General features: G+C 45.9%; 14 non-coding genes across 14 annotated transcripts; 6 read left to right on the top strand and 8 right to left on the bottom strand.

The window, feature by feature from the left end:
• Nucleotides 1-596: 596 nt before the first annotated feature.
• Nucleotides 597-667, bottom strand: TRNAG-GCC (transfer RNA glycine (anticodon GCC)). The gene has a single exon. It is a non-coding gene; the product is annotated as a tRNA-Gly (tRNA).
• A 1,550-nt stretch (nt 668-2,217) lies between these two features.
• On the bottom strand, nt 2,218-2,288 carry TRNAG-GCC (transfer RNA glycine (anticodon GCC)). Its single transcript has one exon. It is a non-coding gene; the product is annotated as a tRNA-Gly (tRNA).
• A 1,755-nt stretch (nt 2,289-4,043) lies between these two features.
• TRNAK-CUU (transfer RNA lysine (anticodon CUU)) lies at nt 4,044-4,116 on the top strand. Its single transcript has one exon. It is a non-coding gene; the product is annotated as a tRNA-Lys (tRNA).
• Nucleotides 4,117-5,664: 1,548 nt separating this feature from the next.
• Nucleotides 5,665-5,737, top strand: TRNAK-CUU (transfer RNA lysine (anticodon CUU)). Its single transcript has one exon. It is a non-coding gene; the product is annotated as a tRNA-Lys (tRNA).
• A 1,326-nt stretch (nt 5,738-7,063) lies between these two features.
• TRNAG-GCC (transfer RNA glycine (anticodon GCC)) lies at nt 7,064-7,134 on the bottom strand. The gene has a single exon. It is a non-coding gene; the product is annotated as a tRNA-Gly (tRNA).
• Nucleotides 7,135-7,268: 134 nt separating this feature from the next.
• Nucleotides 7,269-7,341, top strand: TRNAK-CUU (transfer RNA lysine (anticodon CUU)). The gene has a single exon. It is a non-coding gene; the product is annotated as a tRNA-Lys (tRNA).
• A 1,343-nt stretch (nt 7,342-8,684) lies between these two features.
• On the bottom strand, nt 8,685-8,755 carry TRNAG-GCC (transfer RNA glycine (anticodon GCC)). The gene has a single exon. It is a non-coding gene; the product is annotated as a tRNA-Gly (tRNA).
• Nucleotides 8,756-8,889: 134 nt separating this feature from the next.
• On the top strand, nt 8,890-8,962 carry TRNAK-CUU (transfer RNA lysine (anticodon CUU)). The gene has a single exon. It is a non-coding gene; the product is annotated as a tRNA-Lys (tRNA).
• Nucleotides 8,963-10,288: 1,326 nt separating this feature from the next.
• On the bottom strand, nt 10,289-10,359 carry TRNAG-GCC (transfer RNA glycine (anticodon GCC)). The gene has a single exon. It is a non-coding gene; the product is annotated as a tRNA-Gly (tRNA).
• Nucleotides 10,360-11,909: 1,550 nt separating this feature from the next.
• TRNAA-GGC (transfer RNA alanine (anticodon GGC)) lies at nt 11,910-11,980 on the bottom strand. The gene has a single exon. It is a non-coding gene; the product is annotated as a tRNA-Ala (tRNA).
• Nucleotides 11,981-13,735: 1,755 nt separating this feature from the next.
• On the top strand, nt 13,736-13,808 carry TRNAK-CUU (transfer RNA lysine (anticodon CUU)). Its single transcript has one exon. It is a non-coding gene; the product is annotated as a tRNA-Lys (tRNA).
• A 1,344-nt stretch (nt 13,809-15,152) lies between these two features.
• Nucleotides 15,153-15,223, bottom strand: TRNAG-GCC (transfer RNA glycine (anticodon GCC)). The gene has a single exon. It is a non-coding gene; the product is annotated as a tRNA-Gly (tRNA).
• A 134-nt stretch (nt 15,224-15,357) lies between these two features.
• TRNAK-CUU (transfer RNA lysine (anticodon CUU)) lies at nt 15,358-15,430 on the top strand. The gene has a single exon. It is a non-coding gene; the product is annotated as a tRNA-Lys (tRNA).
• Nucleotides 15,431-16,773: 1,343 nt separating this feature from the next.
• Nucleotides 16,774-16,844, bottom strand: TRNAG-GCC (transfer RNA glycine (anticodon GCC)). The gene has a single exon. It is a non-coding gene; the product is annotated as a tRNA-Gly (tRNA).
• Between the last annotated feature and the right edge of the window lie 793 nt (nt 16,845-17,637).

Here is a 17,637-nt window from a genome sequence, read left to right on the forward strand (position 1 = left end):
GCAAAAAAAGTGGTTGCTTTCATTTGACTTAAGTTTGTTACTACTTTTTTTTCTGTACTTTTAGTATGTTTTCTTAATTGCTAGGTGCTGGGAAAGCAAGTTGTAGGTAAGCTGACACAACATCTCAACATCTACTGTGAGAAAACTCAGGACAAAAGTAGAATGAATGAGGGCCTAGAGAGAACGTTCCAAATTTGAGCAAGGCCCTGAGTAGAGTGCAAAGACAACAAGGCAAAAAGTTGTAAAACAACACCAGATGAGCAGATGCTGCTGACTTGGCATTTCCGAGGCTTTTCTAGACAGTTAAAAAGAAGCCTAATAGGTGAGTACTGGAGAGGGAGAGATGCTGCACGTCACTGGCACTGCTAGAAGACATGCAAGGCCTTTGGGCACGCAAGTGTCCCAAGGCTGCTTTAACTTGTGTGTCTTAGAGTCATGTTTGCTGGGTACTAGTGTCCCTCTTCTCGACTGTCAGCCAGCACTGTGGCCAAGTGCCACGGTGACTCTTGCAAATGTCCTTAAATGGCTTCTGGCCTGCAGAGATGTCTTAAGCTTGAGAAGTGCAAAGTGTGGAGGTGTGCCAAAATCCTAGCATTTGCATTGGCCGGGAATCGAACCCGGGCCTCCCGCGTGGCAGGCGAGAATTCTACCACTGAACCACCAATGCCTTGCCCTGTTGCTCGGTGCTGAAAAACGTGGCCAGCCAAATCAGGCCATACAAGATTGCCTTCTTCTGTGCGGATGGCAAAGGTGAGGCTGGCGCCATTTTGCAATTTTTGACATTTCAGCTCAAGCAAGCAAGCCCGGCTAGCTCAGTCTGTAGAGCATGAGACTCTTAATCTCAGGGTCGTGGGTTCGAGCCCCACGTTGGGCGATCAAAGCTTCTCCTTTTACTTTCTACTAGGCAGAGCTCCTCCAAAACGATTACAAACCATCACCAGGCCATCACTTCCTCTTTCACATGCCACTCCCCACTCCCTTTGCTAACAAACGAAAATGTCATCTCAGCTTTCCCCTTCACTTTTACTCACACAACCTCTTTTAACAACTTTTCAGCAAAAGTGCTTCACCACCCCAAGAAAGAGAAAAACACTCCTTCTTACAATCTTACTCATCTTTCCTATACTACTTTTCTTATCTGCTTTTCACAGCTTTCCGTTGGCTTTACTCCAGTCCTTTTGTCAAGGAGAGACTTACAATCAATCACTTGACAAGGAACAACCACCTGAAAGATACTCATTCTCGTATGCCTGGTGCACACCATGCAATTCCCCATCAGATAGATGGGCCGATAGATCCTTTCCGACAGACAGGATCGGATTTCCGTTCGGATTTCCGATCACTACTATGCAAATCGATCAGAAAAACGATCGGAAATCAGATCGGACCTGCCGGAAATCATCTGTTCGACCCATCTATCTGACAGGCATTGGTATGGTGTGTATTAGGCTTTGCACTCCAAAGGTGCTCACATAGCAGTATGAGGAGGGCACTCTGCACACGGCCTGAGATTTAGCTGAGAGGATTGAAAAAAAGGAAGTTGCTCTTTCCCTTAACTTGTTTTTAGATGAGGTACTTCCCAACAAAAGTTACAAACCAAAAAGCCTTTCAGTCCCGGCAAGCAAAAAAAGTGGTTGCTTTCATTTGACTTAAGTTTGTTACTACTTTTTTTTCTGTACTTTTAGTATGTTTTCTTAATTGCTAGGTGCTGGGAAAGCAAGTTGTAGGTAAGCTGACACAACATCTCAACATCTACTGTGAGAAAACTCAGGACAAAAGTAGAATGAATGAGGGCCTAGAGAGAACGTTCCAAATTTGAGCAAGGCCCTGAGTAGAGTGCAAAGACAACAAGGCAAAAAGTTGTAAAACAACACCAGATGAGCAGATGCTGCTGACTTGGCATTTCCGAGGCTTTTCTAGACAGTTAAAAAGAAGCCTAATAGGTGAGTACTGGAGAGGGAGAGATGCTGCACGTCACTGGCACTGCTAGAAGACATGCAAGGCCTTTGGGCACGCAAGTGTCCCAAGGCTGCTTTAACTTGTGTGTCTTAGAGTCATGTTTGCTGGGTACTAGTGTCCCTCTTCTCGACTGTCAGCCAGCACTGTGGCCAAGTGCCACGGTGACTCTTGCAAATGTCCTTAAATGGCTTCTGGCCTGCAGAGATGTCTTAAGCTTGAGAAGTGTAAAGTGTGGAGGTGTGCGAAAATCCTAGCATTTGCATTGGCCGGGAATCGAACCCGGGCCTCCCGCGTGGCAGGCGAGAATTCTACCACTGAACCACCAATGCCTTGCCCTGTTGCTCGGTGCTGAAAAACGTGGCCAGCCAAATCAGGCCATACAAGATTGCCTTCTTCTGTGCGGATGGCAAAGGTGAGGCTGGCGCCATTTTGCAATTTTTGACATTTCAGCTCAAGCAAGCAAGCCCGGCTAGCTCAGTCGGTAGAGCATGAGACTCTTAATCTCAGGGTCTTGGGTTCGAGCCCCACGTTGGGCGATCAAAGCTTCTCCTTTTACTTTCTACTAGGCAGAGCTCCTCCAAAACGATTACAAACCATCACCAGGCCATCACTTCCTCTTTCACATGCCACTCCCCACTCCCTTTGCTAACAAACGAAAATGTCATCTCAGCTTTCCCCTTCACTTTTACTCACACAACCTCTTTTAACAACTTTTCAGCAAAAGTGCTTCACCACCCCAAGAAAGAGAAAAACACTCCTTCTTACAATCTTACTCATCTTTCCTATACTACTTTTCTTATCTGCTTTTCCCAGATTTCCGTTGGCTTTACTCCAGTCCTTTTGTCAAGGAGAGACTTACAATCAATCACTTGACAAGGAACAACCACCTGAAAGATACTCATTCTCGTATGCCTGGTGCACACCATGCAATTCCCCATCAGATAGATGGGCCGATAGATCCTTTCCGACAGACACGATCGGATTTCCGTTCGGATTTCCGATCACTACTATGCAAATCGATCAGAAAAACGATTGGAAATCAGATCGGACCTGCCGGAAATCATCTGTTCGACCCATCTATCTGACAGGCATTGGTATGGTGTGTATTAGGCTTTGCACTCCAAAGGTGCTCACATAGCAGTATGAGGAGGGCACTCTGCACACGGCCTGAGATTTAGCTGAGAGGATTGAAAAAAAGGAAGTTGCTCTTTCCCTTAACTTGTTTTTAGATGAGGTACTTCCCAACAAAAGTTACAAACCAAAAAGCCTTTCAGTCCCGGCAAGCAAAAAAAGTGGTTGCTTTCATTTGACTTAAGTTTGTTACTACTTTTTTTTCTGTACTTTTAGTATGTTTTCTTAATTGCTAGGTGCTGGGAAAGCAAGTTGTAGGTAAGCTGACACAACATCTCAACATCTACTGTGAGAAAACTCAGGACAAAAGTAGAATGAATGAGGGCCTAGAGAGAACGCTCCAAATTTGAGCAAGGCCCTGAGTAGAGTGCAAAGACAACAAGGCAAAAAGTTGTAAAACAACACCAGATGAGCAGATGCTGCTGACTTGGCATTTCCGAGGCTTTTCTAGACAGTTAAAAAGAAGCCTAATAGGTGAGTACTGGAGAGGGAGAGATGCTGCACGTCACTGGCACTGCTAGAAGACATGCAAGGCCTTTGGGCACGCAAGTGTCCCAAGGCTGCTTTAACTTGTGTGTCTTAGAGTCATGTTTGCTGGGTACTAGTGTCCCTCTTCTCGACTGTCAGCCAGCACTGTGGCCAAGTGCCACGGTGACTCTTGCAAATGTCCTTAAATGGCTTCTGGCCTGCAGAGATGTCTTAAACTTGAGAAGTGCAAAGTGTGGAGGTGTGCCAAAATCCTAGCATTTGCATTGGCCGGGAATCGAACCCGGGACTCCTGCGTGGCAGGCGAGAATTCTACCACTGAACCACCAATGCCTTGCCCTGTTGCTCGGTGCTGAAAAACGTGGCCAGCCAAATCAGGCCATACAAGATTGCCTTCTTCTGTGCGGATGGCAAAGGTGAGGCTGGCGCCATTTTGCAATTTTTGACATTTCAGCTCAAGCAAGCAAGCCCGGCTAGCTCAGTCGGTAGAGCATGAGACTCTTAATCTCAGGGTCGTGGGTTCGAGCCCCACGTTGGGCGATCAAAGCTTCTCCTTTTACTTTCTACTAGGCAGAGCTCCTCCAAAACGATTACAAACCATCACCAGGCCATCACTTCCTCTTTCACATGCCACTCCCCACTCCCTTTGCTAACAAACGAAAATGTCATCTCAGCTTTCCCCTTCACTTTTACTCACACAACCTCTTTTAACAACTTTTCAGCAAAAGTGCTTCACCACCCCAAGAAAGAGAAAAACACTCCTTCTTACAATCTTACTCATCTTTCCTATACTACTTTTCTTATCTGCTTTTCCCAGATTTCCGTTGGCTTTACTCCAGTCCTTTTGTCAAGGAGAGACTTACAATCAATCACTTGACAAGGAACAACCACCTGAAAGATACTCATTCTCGTATGCCTGGTGCACACCATGCAATTCCCCATCAGATAGATGGGCCGATAGATCCTTTCCGACAGACACGATCGGATTTCCGTTCGGATTTCCGATCACTACTATGCAAATCGATCAGAAAAACGATCGGAAATCAGATCGGACCTGCCGGAAATCATCTGTTCGACCCATCTATCTGACAGGCATTGGTATGGTGTGTATTAGGCTTTGCACTCCAAAGGTGCTCACATAGCAGTATGAGGAGGGCACTCTGCACACGGCCTGAGATTTAGCTGAGAGGATTGAAAAAAAGGAAGTTGCTCTTTCCCTTAACTTGTTTTTAGATGAGGTACTTCCCAACAAAAGTTACAAACCAAAAAGCCTTTCAGTCCCGGCAAGCAAAAAAAGTGGTTGCTTTCATTTGACTTAAGTTTGTTACTACTTTTTTTTCTGTACTTTTAGTATGTTTTCTTAATTGCTAGGTGCTGGGAAAGCAAGTTGTAGGTAAGCTGACACAACATCTCAACATCTACTGTGAGAAAACTCAGGACAAAAGTAGAATGAATGAGGGCCTAGAGAGAACGTTCCAAATTTGAGAAAGGCCCTGAGTAAAGTGCAAAGACAACAAGGCAAAAAGTTGTAAAACAACACCAGATGAGCAGATGCTGCTGACTTGGCATTTCCGAGGCTTTTCTAGACAGTTAAAAAGAAGCCTAATAGGTGAGTACTGGAGAGGGAGAGATGCTGCACGTCACTGGCACTGCTAGAAGACATGCAAGGCCTTTGGGCACGCAAGTGTCCCAAGGCTGCTTTAACTTGTGTGTCTTAGAGTCATGTTTGCTGGGTACTAGTGTCCCTCTTCTCGACTGTCAGCCAGCACTGTGGCCAAGTGCCACGGTGACTCTTGCAAATGTCCTTAAATGGCTTCTGGCCTGCAGAGATGTCTTAAGCTTGAGAAGTGCAAAGTGTGGAGGTGTGCCAAAAGCCTAGCATTTGCATTGGCCGGGAATCGAACCCGGGCCTCCCGCGTGGCAGGCGAGAATTCTACCACAGAACCACCAATGCCTTGCCCTGTTGCTCGGTGCTGAAAAACGTGGCCAGCCAAATCAGGCCATACAAGATTGCCTTCTTCTGTGCGGATGGCAAAGGTGAGGCTGGCGCCATTTTGCAATTTTTGACATTTCAGCTCAAGCAAGCAAGCCCGGCTAGCTCAGTCGGTAGAGCATGAGACTCTTAATCTCAGGGTCGTGGGTTCGAGCCCCACGTTGGGCGATCAAAGCTTCTCCTTTTACTTTCTACTAGGCAGAGCTCCTCCAAAACGATTACAAACCATCACCAGGCCATCACTTCCTCTTTCACATGCCACTCCCCACTCCCTTTGCTAACAAACGAAAATGTCATCTCAGCTTTCCCCTTCACTTTTACTCACACAACCTGTTTTAACAACTTTTCAGCAAAAGTGCTTCACCACCCCAAGAAAGAGAAAAACACTCCTTCTTACAATCTTACTCATCTTTCCTATACTACTTTTCTTATCTGCTTTTCCCAGATTTCCGTTGGCTTTACTCCAGTCCTTTTGTCAAGGAGAGACTTACAATCAATCACTTGACAAGGAACAACCACCTGAAAGATACTCATTCTCGTATGCCTGGTGCACACCATGCAATTCCCCATCAGATAGATGGGCCGATAGATCCTTTCCGACAGACACGATCGGATTTCACTACTATGCAAATCAATCAGAAAAACGATCGGAAATCAGATCGGACCTGCCGGAAATCATCTGTTCGACCCATCTATCTGACAGGCATTGGTATGGTGTGTATTAGGCTTTGCACTCCAAAGGTGCTCACATAGCAGTATGAGGAGGGCACTCTGCACACGGCCTGAGATTTAGCTGAGAGGATTGAAAAAAAGGAAGTTGCTCTTTCCCTTAACTTGTTTTTAGATGAGGTACTTCCCAACAAAAGTTACAAACCAAAAAGCCTTTCAGTCCCGGCAAGCAAAAAAAGTGGTTGCTTTCATTTGACTTAAGTTTGTTACTACTTTTTTTTCTGTACTTTTAGTATGTTTTCTTAATTGCTAGGTGCTGGGAAAGCAAGTTGTAGGTAAGCTGACACAACATCTCAACATCTACTGTGAGAAAACTCAGGACAAAAGTAGAATGAATGAGGGCCTAGAGAGAACGTTCCAAATTTGAGCAAGGCCCTGAGTAGAGTGCAAAGACAACAAGGCAAAAAGTTGTAAAACAACACCAGATGAGCAGATGCTGCTGACTTGGCATTTCCGAGGCTTTTCTAGACAGTTAAAAAGAAGCCTAATAGGTGAGTACTGGAGAGAGAGAGATGCTGCACGTCACTGGCACTGCTAGAAGACATGCAAGGCCTTTGGGCACGCAAGTGTCCCAAGGCTGCTTTAACTTGTGTGTCTTAGAGTCATGTTTGCTGGGTACTAGTGTCCCTCTTCTCGACTGTCAGCCAGCACTGTGGCCAAGTGCCACGGTGACTCTTGCAAATGTCCCTAAATGGCTTCTGGCCTGCAGAGATGTCTTAAGCTTGAGAAGTGCAAAGTGTGGAGGTGTGCGAAAATCCTAGCATTTGCATTGGCCGGGAATCGAACCCGGGCCTCCCGCGTGGCAGGCGAGAATTCTACCACTGAACCACCAATGCCTTGCCCTGTTGCTCGGTGCTGAAAAACGTGGCCAGCCAAATCAGGCCATACAAGATTGCCTTCTTCTGTGCGGATGGCAAAGGTGAGGCTGGCACCATTTTGCAATTTTTGACATTTCAGCTCAAGCAAGCAAGCCCGGCTAGCTCAGTCGGTAGAGCATGAGACTCTTAATCTCAGGGTCGTGGGTTCGAGCCCCACGTTGGGCGATCAAAGCTTCTCCTTTTACTTTCTACTAGGCAGAGCTCCTCCAAAACGATTACAAACCGTCACCAGGCCATCACTTCCTCTTTCACATGCCACTCCCCACTCCCTTTGCTAACAAACAAAAATGTCATCTCAGCTTTCCCCTTCACTTTTACTCACACAACCTCTTTTAACAACTTTTCAGCAAAAGTGCTTCACCACCCCAAGAAAGAGAAAAACACTCCTTCTTACAATCTTACTCATCTTTCCTATACTACTTTTCTTATCTGCTTTTCCCAGATTTCCGTTGGCTTTACTCCAGTCCTTTTGTCAAGGAGAGACTTACAATCAATCACTTGACAAGGAACAACCACCTGAAAGATACTCATTCTCGTATGCCTGGTGCACACCATGCAATTCCCCATCAGATAGATGGGACGATAGATCCTTTCCGACAGACACGATCGGATTTCCGTTCGGATTTCCGATCACTACTATGCAAATCAATCAGAAAAACGATCGGAAATCAGATCGGACCTGCCGGAAATCATCTGTTCGACCCATCTATCTGACAGGCATTGGTATGGTGTGTATTAGGCTTTGCACTCCAAAGGTGCTCACATAGCAGTATGAGGAGGGCACTCTGCACACGGCCTGAGATTTAGCTGAGAGGATTGAAAAAAAGGAAGTTGCTCTTTCCCTTAACTTGTTTTTAGATGAGGTACTTCCCAACAAAAGTTACAAACCAAAAAGCCTTTCAGTCCCGGCAAGCAAAAAAAGTGGTTGCTTTCATTTGACTTAAGTTTGTTACTACTTTTTTTTCTGTACTTTTAGTATGTTTTCTTAATTGCTAGGTGCTGGGAAAGCAAGTTGTAGGTAAGCTGACACAACATCTCAACATCTACTGTGAGAAAACTCAGGACAAAAGTAGAATGAATGAGGGCCTAGAGAGAACGTTCCAAATTTGAGCAAGGCCCTGAGTAGAGTGCAAAGACAACAAGGCAAAAAGTTGTAAAACAACACCAGATGAGCAGATGCTGCTGACTTGGCATTTCCGAGGCTTTTCTAGACAGTTAAAAAGAAGCCTAATAGGTGAGTACTGGAGAGAGAGAGATGCTGCACGTCACTGGCACTGCTAGAAGACATGCAAGGCCTTTGGGCACGCAAGTGTCCCAAGGCTGCTTTAACTTGTGTGTCTTAGAGTCATGTTTGCTGGGTACTAGTGTCCCTCTTCTCGACTGTCAGCCAGCACTGTGGCCAAGTGCCACGGTGACTCTTGCAAATGTCCTTAAATGGCTTCTGGCCTGCAGAGATGTCTTAAGCTTGAGAAGTGCAAAGTGTGGAGGTGTGCGAAAATCCTAGCATTTGCATTGGCCGGGAATCGAACCCGGGCCTCCCGCGTGGCAGGCGAGAATTCTACCACTGAACCACCAATGCCTTGCCCTGTTGCTCGGTGCTGAAAAACGTGGCCAGCCAAATCAGGCCGTACAAGATTGCCTTCTTCTGTGCGGATGGCAAAGGTGAGGCTGGCACCATTTTGCAATTTTTGACATTTCAGCTCAAGCAAGCAAGCCCGGCTAGCTCAGTCGGTAGAGCATGAGACTCTTAATCTCAGGGTCGTGGGTTCGAGCCCCACGTTGGGCGATCAAAGCTTCTCCTTTTACTTTCTACTAGGCAGAGCTCCTCCAAAACGATTACAAACCGTCACCAGGCCATCACTTCCTCTTTCACATGCCACTCCCCACTCCCTTTGCTAACAAACAAAAATGTCATCTCAGCTTTCCCCTTCACTTTTACTCACACAACCTCTTTTAACAACTTTTCAGCAAAAGTGCTTCACCACCCCAAGAAAGAGAAAAACACTCCTTCTTACAATCTTACTCATCTTTCCTATACTACTTTTCTTATCTGCTTTTCCCAGATTTCCGTTGGCTTTACTCCAGTCCTTTTGTCAAGGAGAGACTTACAATCAATCACTTGACAAGGAACAACCACCTGAAAGATACTCATTCTCGTATGCCTGGTGCACACCATGCAATTCCCCATCAGATAGATGGGCCGATAGATCCTTTCCGACAGACACGATCAGATTTCACTACTATGCAAATCAATCAGAAAAACGATCGGAAATCAGATCGGACTTGCCGGAAATCATCTGTTCGACCCATCTATCTGACAGGCATTGGTATGGTGTGTATTAGGCTTTGCACTCCAAAGGTGCTCACATAGCAGTATGAGGAGGGCACTCTGCACACGGCCTGAGATTTAGCTGAGAGGATTGAAAAAAAGGAAGTTGCTCTTTCCCTTAACTTGTTTTTAGATGAGGTACTTCCCAACAAAAGTTACAAACCAAAAAGCCTTTCAGTCCCGGCAAGCAAAAAAAGTGGTTGCTTTCATTTGACTTAAGTTTCTTACTACTTTTTTTTCTGTACTTTTAGTATGTTTTCTTAATTGCTAGGTGCTGGGAAAGCAAGTTGTAGGTAAGCTGACACAACATCTCAACATCTACTGTGAGAAAACTCAGGACAAAAGTAGAATGAATGAGGGCCTAGAGAGAACGTTCCAAATTTGAGCAAGGCCCTGAGTAGAGTGCAAAGACAACAAGGCAAAAAGTTGTAAAACAACACCAGATGAGCAGATGCTGCTGACTTGGCATTTCCGAGGCTTTTCTAGACAGTTAAAAAGAAGCCTAATAGGTGAGTACTGGAGAGAGAGAGATGCTGCACGTCACTGGCACTGCTAGAAGACATGCAAGGCCTTTGGGCACGCAAGTGTCCCAAGGCTGCTTTAACTTGTGTGTCTTAGAGTCATGTTTGCTGGGTACTAGTGTCCCTCTTCTCGACTGTCAGCCAGCACTGTGGCCAAGTGCCACGGTGACTCTTGCAAATGTCCTTAAATGGCTTCTGGCCTGCAGAGATGTCTTAAGCTTGAGAAGTGCAAAGTGTGGAGGTGTGCGAAAATCCTAGCATTTGCATTGGCCGGGAATCGAACCCGGGCCTCCCGCGTGGCAGGCGAGAATTCTACCACTGAACCACCAATGCCTTGCCCTGTTGCTCGGTGCTGAAAAACGTGGCCAGCCAAATCAGGCCATACAAGATTGCCTTCTTCTGTGCGGATGGCAAAGGTGAGGCTGGCGCCATTTTGCAATTTTTGACATTTCAGCTCAAGCAAGCAAGCCCGGCTAGCTCAGTCGGTAGAGCATGAGACTCTTAATCTCAGGGTCGTGGGATCGAGCCCCACGTTGGGCGATCAAAGCTTCTCCTTTTACTTTCTACTAGGCAGAGCTCCTCCAAAACGATTACAAACCATCACCAGGCCATCACTTCCTCTTTCACATTCCACTCCCCACTCCCTTTGCTAACAAACAAAAATGTCATCTCAGCTTTCCCCTTCACTTTTACTCACACAACCTCTTTTAACAACTTTTCAGCAAAAGTGCTTCACCACCCCAAGAAAGAGAAAAACACTCCTTCTTACAATCTTACTCATCTTTCCTATACTACTTTTCTTATCTGCTTTTCCCAGATTTCCGTTGGCTTTACTCCAGTCCTTTTGTCAAGGAGAGACTTACAATCAATCACTTGACAAGGAACAACCACCTGAAAGATACTCATTCTCGTATGCCTGGTGCACACCATGCAATTCCCCATCAGATAGATGGGCCGATAGATCCTTTCCGACAGACACGATCGGATTTCCGTTCGGATTTCCGATCACTACTATGCAAATCGATCAGAAAAACGATCGGAAATCAGATCGGACCTGCCGGAAATCATCTGTTCGACCCATCTATCTGACAGGCATTGGTATGGTGTGTATTAGGCTTTGCACTCCAAAGGTGCTCACATAGCAGTATGAGGAGGGCACTCTGCACACGGCCTGAGATTTAGCTGAGAGGATTGAAAAAAAGGAAGTTGCTCTTTCCCTTAACTTGTTTTTAGATGAGGTACTTCCCAACAAAAGTTACAAACCAAAAAGCCTTTCAGTCCCGGCAAGCAAAAAAAGTGGTTGCTTTCATTTGACTTAAGTTTGTTACTACTTTTTTTTCTGTACTTTTAGTATGTTTTCTTAATTGCTAGGTGCTGGGAAAGCAAGTTGTAGGTAAGCTGACACAACATCTCAACATCTACTGTGAGAAAACTCAGGACAAAAGTAGAATGAATGAGGGCCTAGAGAGAACGTTCCAAATTTGAGCAAGGCCCTGAGTAGAGTGCAAAGACAACAAGGCAAAAAGTTGTAAAACAACACCAGATGAGCAGATGCTGCTGACTTGGCATTTCCGAGGCTTTTCTAGACAGTTAAAAAGAAGCCTAATAGGTGAGTACTGGAGAGGGATAGATGCTGCACGTCACTGGCACTGCTAGAAGACATGCAAGGCCTTTGGGCACGCAAGTGTCCCAAGGCTGCTTTAACTTGTGTGTCTTAGAGTCATGTTTGCTGGGTACTAGTGTCCCTCTTCTCGACTGTCAGCCAGCACTGTGGCCAAGTGCCACGGTGACTCTTGCAAATGTCCTTAAATGGCTTCTGGCCTGCAGAGATGTCTTAAGCTTGAGAAGTGCAAAGTGTGGAGGTGTGCCAAAATCCTAGCATTTGCATTGGCCGGGAATCGAACCCGGGCCTCCCGCGTGCCAGGCGAGAATTCTACCACTGAACCGCCAATGCCTTGCCCTGTTGCTCGGTGCTGAAAAACGTGGCCAGCCAAATCAGGCCATACAAGATTGCCTTCTTCTGTGCGGATGGCAAAGGTGAGGCTGGCGCCATTTTGCAATTTTTGACATTTCAGCTCAAGCAAGCAAGCCCGGCTAGCTCAGTCTGTAGAGCATGAGACTCTTAATCTCAGGGTCGTGGGTTCGAGCCCCACGTTGGGCGATCAAAGCTTCTCATTTTACTTTCTACTAGGCAGAGCTCCTCCAAAACGATTACAAACCATCACCAGGCCATCACTTCCTCTTTCACATGCCACTCCCCACTCCCTTTGCTAACAAACGAAAATGTCATCTCAGCTTTCCCCTTCACTTTTACTCACACAACCTCTTTTAACAACTTTTCAGCAAAAGTGCTTCACCACCCCAAGAAAGAGAAAAACACTCCTTCTTACAATCTTACTCATCTTTCCTATACTACTTTTCTTATCTGCTTTTCACAGCTTTCCGTTGGCTTTACTCCAGTCCTTTTGTCAAGGAGAGACTTACAATCAATCACTTGACAAGGAACAACCACCTGAAAGATACTCATTCTCGTATGCCTGGTGCACACCATGCAATTCCCCATCAGATAGATGGGCCGATAGATCCTTTCCGACAGACAGGATCGGATTTCCGTTCGGATTTCCGATCACTACTATGCAAATCGATCAGAAAAACGATCGGAAATCAGATCGGACCTGCCGGAAATCATCTGTTCGACCCATCTATCTGACAGGCATTGGTATGGTGTGTATTAGGCTTTGCACTCCAAAGGTGCTCACATAGCAGTATGAGGAGGGCACTCTGCACACGGCCTGAGATTTAGCTGAGAGGATTGAAAAAAAGGAAGTTGCTCTTTCCCTTAACTTGTTTTTAGATGAGGTACTTCCCAACAAAAGTTACAAACCAAAAAGCCTTTCAGTCCCGGCAAGCAAAAAAAGTGGTTGCTTTCATTTGACTTAAGTTTGTTACTACTTTTTTTTCTGTACTTTTAGTATGTTTTCTTAATTGCTAGGTGCTGGGAAAGCAAGTTGTAGGTAAGCTGACACAACATCTCAACATCTACTGTGAGAAAACTCAGGACAAAAGTAGAATGAATGAGGGCCTAGAGAGAACGTTCCAAATTTGAGCAAGGCCCTGAGTAGAGTGCAAAGACAACAAGGCAAAAAGTTGTAAAACAACACCAGATGAGCAGATGCTGCTGACTTGGCATTTCCGAGGCTTTTCTAGACAGTTAAAAAGAAGCCTAATAGGTGAGTACTGGAGAGGGAGAGATGCTGCACGTCACTGGCACTGCTAGAAGACATGCAAGGCCTTTGGGCACGCAAGTGTCCCAAGGCTGCTTTAACTTGTGTGTCTTAGAGTCATGTTTGCTGGGTACTAGTGTCCCTCTTCTCGACTGTCAGCCAGCACTGTGGCCAAGTGCCACGGTGACTCTTGCAAATGTCCTTAAATGGCTTCTGGCCTGCAGAGATGTCTTAAGCTTGAGAAGTGCAAAGTGTGGAGGTGTGCCAAAAGCCTAGCATTTGCATTGGCCGGGAATCGAACCTGGGACTCCCGCGTGGCAGGCGATAATTCTACCACTGAACCACCAATGCCTTGCCCTGTTGCTCGGTGCTGAAAAACGTGGCCAGCCAAATCAGGCCATACAAGATTGCCTTCTTCTGTGCGGATGGCAAAGGTGAGGCTGGCGCCATTTTGCAATTTTTGACATTTCAGCTCAAGCAAGCAAGCCCGGCTAGCTCAGTCGGTAGAGCATGAGACTCTTAATCTCAGGGTCGTGGGTTCGAGCCCCACGTTGGGCGATCAAAGCTTCTCCTTTTACTTTCTACTAGGCAGAGCTCCTCCAAAACGATTACAAACCATCACCAGGCCATCACTTCCTCTTTCACATGCCACTCCCCACTCCCTTTGCTAACAAACGAAAATGTCATCTCAGCTTTCCCCTTCACTTTTACTCACACAACCTCTTTTAACAACTTTTCAGCAAAAGTGCTTCACCACCCCAAGAAAGAGAAAAACACTCCTTCTTACAATCTTACTCATCTTTCCTATATTACTTTTCTTATCTGCTTTTCCCAGATTTCCGTTGGCTTTACTCCAGTCCTTTTGTCAAGGAGAGACTTACAATCAATCACTTGACAAGGAACAACCACCTGAAAGATACTCATTCTCGTATGCCTGGTGCACACCATGCAATTCCCCATCAGATAGATGGGCCGATAGATCCTTTCCGACAGACACGATCGGATTTCCGTTCGGATTTCCGATCACTACTATGCAAATCAATCAGAAAAACGATTGGAAATCAGATCGGACCTGCCGGAAATCATCTGTTCGACCCATCTATCTGACAGGCATTGGTATGGTGTGTATTAGGCTTTGCACTCCAAAGGTGCTCACATAGCAGTATGAGGAGGGCACTCTGCACACGGCCTGAGATTTAGCTGAGAGGATTGAAAAAAAGGAAGTTGCTCTTTCCCTTAACTTGTTTTTAGATGAGGTACTTCCCAACAAAAGTTACAAACCAAAAAGCCTTTCAGTCCCGGCAAGCAAAAAAAGTGGTTTACTTTCATTTGACTTAAGTTTGTTACTACTTTTTTTTCTGTACTTTTAGTATGTTTTCTTAATTGCTAGGTGCTGGGAAAGCAAGTTGTAGGTAAGCTGACACAACATCTCAACATCTACTGTGAGAAAACTCAGGACAAAAGTAGAATGAATGAGGGCCTAGAGAGAACGCTCCAAATTTGAGCAAGGCCCTGAGTAGAGTGCAAAGACAACAAGGCAAAAAGTTGTAAAACAACACCAGATGAGCAGATGCTGCTGACTTGGCATTTCCGAGGCTTTTCTAGACAGTTAAAAAGAAGCCTAATAGGTGAGTACTGGAGAGGGAGAGATGCTGCACGTCACTGGCACTGCTAGAAGACATGCAAGGCCTTTGGGCACGCAAGTGTCCCAAGGCTGCTTTAACTTGTGTGTCTTAGAGTCATGTTTGCTGGGTACTAGTGTCCCTCTTCTCGACTGTCAGCCAGCACTGTGGCCAAGTGCCACGGTGACTCTTGCAAATGTCCTTAAATGGCTTCTGGCCTGCAGAGATGTCTTAAGCTTGAGAAGTGCAAAGTGTGGAGGTGTGCCAAAATCCTAGCATTTGCATTGGCCGGGAATCGAACCCAGGCCTCCCGCGTGGCAGGCGAGAATTCTACCACTGAACCACCAATGCCTTGCCCTGTTGCTCGGTGCTGAAAAACGTGGCCAGCCAAATCAGGCCATACAAGATTGCCTTCTTCTGTGCGGATGGCAAAGGTGAGGCTGGCGCCATTTTGCAATTTTTGACATTTCAGCTCAAGCAAGCAAGCCCGGCTAGCTCAGTCGGTAGAGCATGAGACTCTTAATCTCAGGGTCGTGGGTTCGAGCCCCACGTTGGGCGATCAAAGCTTCTCCTTTTACTTTCTACTAGGCAGAGCTCCTCCAAAACGATTACAAACCATCACCAGGCCATCACTTCCTCTTTCACATGCCACTCCCCACTCCCTTTGCTAACAAACGAAAATGTCATCTCAGCTTTCCCCTTCACTTTTACTCACACAACCTCTTTTAACAACTTTTCAGCAAAAGTGCTTCACCACCCCAAGAAAGAGAAAAACACTCCTTCTTACAATCTTACTCATCTTTCCTATACTACTTTTCTTATCTGCTTTTCACAGCTTTCCGTTGGCTTTACTCCAGTCCTTTTGTCAAGGAGAGACTTACAATCAATCACTTGACAAGGAACAACCACCTGAAAGATACTCATTCTCGTATGCCTGGTGCACACCATGCAATTCCCCATCAGATAGATGGGCCGATAGATCCTTTCCGACAGACAGGATCGGATTTCCGTTCGGATTTCTGATCACTTCTATGCAAATCGATCAGAAAAACGATCGGAAATCAGATCGGACCTGCCGGAAATCATCTGTTCGACCCATCTATCTGACAGGCATTGGTATGGTGTGTATTAGGCTTTGCACTCCAAAGGTGCTCACATAGCAGTATGAGGAGGGCACTCTGCACACGGCCTGAGATTTAGCTGAGAGGATTGAAAAAAAGGAAGTTGCTCTTTCCCTTAACTTGTTTTTAGATGAGGTACTTCCCAACAAAAGTTACAAACCAAAAAGCCTTTCAGTCCCGGCAAGCAAAAAAAGTGGTTGCTTTCATTTGACTTAAGTTTGTTACTACTTTTTTTTCTGTACTTTTAGTATGTTTTCTTAATTGCTAGGTGCTGGGAAAGCAAGTTGTAGGTAAGCTGACACAACATCTCAACATCTACTGTGAGAAAACTCAGGACAAAAGTAGAATGAATGAGGGCCTAGAGAGAACGTTCCAAATTTGAGCAAGGCCCTGAGTAGAGTGCAAAGACAACAAGGCAAAAAGTTGTAAAACAACACCAGATGAGCAGATGCTGCTGACTTGGCATTTCCGAGGCTTTTCTAGACAGTTAAAAAGAAGCCTAATAGGTGAGTACTGGAGAGGGAGAGATGCTGCACGTCACTGGCACTGCTAGAAGACATGCAAGGCCTTTGGGCACGCAAGTGTCCCAAGGCTGCTTTAACTTGTGTGTCTTAGAGTCATGTTTGCTGGGTACTAGTGTCCCTCTTCTCGACTGTCAGCCAGCACTGTGGCCAAGTGCCACGGTGACTCTTGCAAATGTCCTTAAATGGCTTCTGGCCTGCAGAGATGTCTTAAGCTTGAGAAGTGCAAAGTGTGGAGGTGTGCCAAAAGCCTAGCATTTGCACTGGCCGGGAATCAAACCCGGGCCTCCCGCGTGGCAGGCGAGAATTCTACCACTGAACCACCAATGCCTTGCCCTGTTGCTCGGTGCTGAAAAACGTGGCCAGCCAAATCAGGCCATACAAGATTGCCTTCTTCTGTGCGGATGGCAAAGGTGAGGCTGGCGCCATTTTGCAATTTTTGACATTTCAGCTCAAGCAAGCAAGCCCGGCTAGCTCAGTCGGTAGAGCATGAGACTCTTAATCTCAGGGTCGTGGGTTCGAGCCCCACATTGGGCGATCAAAGCTTCTCCTTTTACTTTCTACTAGGCAGAGCTCCTCCAAAACGATTACAAACCATCACCAGGCCATCACTTCCTCTTTCACATGCCACTCCCCACTCCCTTTGCTAACAAACGAAAATGTCATCTCAGCTTTCCCCTTCACTTTTACTCACACAACCTCTTTTAACAACTTTTCAGCAAAAGTGCTTCACCACCCCAAGAAAGAGAAAAACACTCCTTCTTACAATCTTACTCATCTTTCCTATACTACTTTTCTTATCTGCTTTTCCCAGATTTCCGTTGGCTTTACTCCAGTCCTTTTGTCAAGGAGAGACTTACAATCAATCACTTGACAAGGAACAACCACCTGAAAGATACTCATTCTCGTATGCCTGGTGCACACCATGCAATTCCCCATCAGATAGATGGGCCGATAGATCCTTTCCGACAGACACGATCGGATTTCCGTTCGGATTTCCGATCACTACTATGCAAATCGATCAGAAAAACGATCGGAAATCAGATCGGACCTGCCGGAAATCATCTGTTCGACCCATCTATCTGACAGGCATTGGTATGGTGTGTATTAGGCTTTGCACTCC

This window comes from Hyperolius riggenbachi, chromosome 4 (assembly GCF_040937935.1).
Source record: "Hyperolius riggenbachi isolate aHypRig1 chromosome 4, aHypRig1.pri, whole genome shotgun sequence".
NCBI classification, from domain to species: Eukaryota; Metazoa; Chordata; class Amphibia; order Anura; family Hyperoliidae; genus Hyperolius; species Hyperolius riggenbachi.